The sequence below is a fragment of the Meles meles genome, chromosome 1 (assembly GCF_922984935.1).
Source record: "Meles meles chromosome 1, mMelMel3.1 paternal haplotype, whole genome shotgun sequence".
Classification (NCBI taxonomy): domain Eukaryota; kingdom Metazoa; phylum Chordata; class Mammalia; order Carnivora; family Mustelidae; genus Meles; species Meles meles.
The window spans coordinates 136,651,168-136,653,875 of NC_060066.1; positions in this window are offsets into that span (position 1 = coordinate 136,651,168).

Here is a 2,708-nt window from a genome sequence, read left to right on the forward strand (position 1 = left end):
GACTCCAGATAACCCTGATATGGAATATGAAACAAAAAATTAAAAATGATACAAAAGCCCCTATCATCAGATGTCATCTTGGATAATTGTACATGATGAAATATTTCCTCCTTTCCGAGCATGCACACGGGCCCTCGCGTGCCCATACACATATACACACTTTCGCTCCGTACATCTTTATATATTTATAAATTTCTTACTCTTCATCCACATAATGGGGATAAAAGTCTGGCTCAGCTTGGCCTCTGAGATGTATTGTGGGCCCAGTGATCTCCTGCAAGGCCTCCAGAAAGGTGAAGTTCTATAAACATGGAAGGCATCCCTACCAATAACCGTGAGCCCGTCATTTGTTTTCTGATTACACTGCATCTTGCCCTTCGTGTTCCGAGAACAAAGGAAGGCTGAGCTTTAGAGCTGGGTTCTCAATGATCCCTGTGTTGACAAGACCCAAGCTGAAGGCCTACAGGAGGACAAGGGCATGTTTTTCCCGGAAGGCTGACTGAGCAGTTCTCCAAATGTTTGCAAGTACAGGGCAAAATTCCATGCAGCCTTCAAACCCTGAGCCAAGACTCAGCATTAACAAAGCCAAAAGTTTCATTTCTTTGACTGTGGGAGTGCTGCAGTCAGCCTCTAAATGGCCATTCAGTTTGAAGTTCAATAAGCACTTTGATTGAGAAACACTTTGACTGAGGGGTGAAAAGTCCTTGGCTTTAAATGGCCCATGATGAGCAGTTCCCATGTCATGGTATGGGCCCCACATTCTTCCCTGCTGAAGGTGACTCCCTGGGTGGAACATCTTGGTCACAGAGTGGATGCTGGATCTAGGGTAGGGGCATGTGTGTACGCGTGTGTGTAGGAAGGGGCAAAGCTGTGGGAGCATTTTTTATTCCTTCTCTGCAAACTCTTCTGTGATTTAAGTCATAGTAAAGTCCCCTTAAGTCCGCATGCAGAAGAACCCAAAGGCCTCCCTGCCCCCCCACCCTGCCAGTAGCAGGTGACCATGTCAGCTGGCAGGGGTCTGGCCTTCCAGGAGCGGGAAGTAAGCCTTGTAGGCTCTCAGGCTCTCCGACCTGTGATTTGAACGGCCTGTTTAAGCTCTAAAGGGGAAGTACTCTCCCCTCCCCTCTGCCATGTCTGGAATAGTCGTAAATGTGTGGGTATGGGGGGAGGTGTGTGTGTCCCTAAAGCGGAGGAAATTCTACGGAAGGGCTGCCTCACCAGATGAAGCCAAGAAGATAGGCCAGGCAGAGAGAGGTTGATGTATCCCCACTATGGAAAAAACAGGCCTCCAGGAGCTGGTAAAACCTCCATCTGACACTATGAAACCAGAAGCTGTTCGTTGTAGATATTTCAGCGAAGACATAGCTGCACCATCGTTCCTCACACACATGAGGCTGGGGGTGACGCAGCTGGGGTAAATACGTGAAATACAGTGTGGAAATAGATCTGGGTTTGAATCTCAGCTGTCACTCAACTGCCATGGACTTGGAGCAAGATCTCTCCAAGATTTATTTCTTCATGTGTAGATGGGGATAACACCTGCTTCAGAGTATCTTCAACTTGAACTGACCAGAGCCAATGGACATGAACATGTTCTGTAAGTTTAAAGCACTATGGAAATAAACAGCATCATTCATACTGAAGAGACTGACTTAGCACAGTTTACCACCTGGCTGGTCAGGGGTCACCTGTGAGAGATCAGCTAGAGAGGTGGTGGTCATAGTAACAAATCACCACAGCCACAACCAGTACACTAACTAGTCTTTTCCTAAATAAACCACAAGTAAACAAAATCTTGCCGGAGTCAGAAGATAACCATTTCTTTTGCTTCGACAACTTCTGGATCTATGGCTAGTGGTCCGTTCTCTATGGGAAAGGATAGAAGAGGCTTGTTTGTTGGTTGTGCAGAGTGTGGCTGCATGTATATAGCAGGCCCACAACCTACCGTCATTGGACTCAGGGCAGTCCTCAGCCTTTCCCCTCGAGACATAAAACAGATGACACTCACAAGTGTGACAATCACCATCTTGCCCCTTTCCAGGGCTTTTTTCCTGTTGAGACAAGGGAAAGTAACAATCTTGCACCTATAACCACAGCTCCGCTCTTCATTTTTTTTTTTTTTTTTATTATTTATCTGACAGACAGAGATCACAAGTAGGCAGAGAGGCAGGCAGAGAGAGGAAGAAGCAGGCTCCCTGCCGAACAGAAAGCCCGGTATGGGGCTTGATCCCAGGACCCTGGGATCACGACCCGAGCCGAAGACAGAGGCTTTAACCCACTGAGCCACCCAGGCACCCCTCCACTCTTCATTCAAATCTTTGGTACGTCCTATGATCAATAACAAAATACCTGTGACATCAGCTAACTGGTATACCTAGATGTCAAGTGAGAACCAATGTCCTCATCCATGAATGAGGGCAGGAATTTGTCATATGTGTCTCCTTAGTACTGCCAACGTACGATACACGGTAGATGCTCAAGGCTGACTTGAGTAGAAGAAAACCTCCCAGCTCTCCACACACGAGCTCTGGGGCCATTCTGCATTCCGAGGCGCTAGCTGGTTGGGCATGGCCTTTTTTAGGAGCACGGCAGTCATGTGACCTCCACAGGGCATTTCTCTGCTAGGACAAATGAGCCAGCTCCCTTCGCACTCCATGGGACTGACCATTTGAAGTGGAAAAGTGAGTGCCTGCCTTCTTTCATGTCTG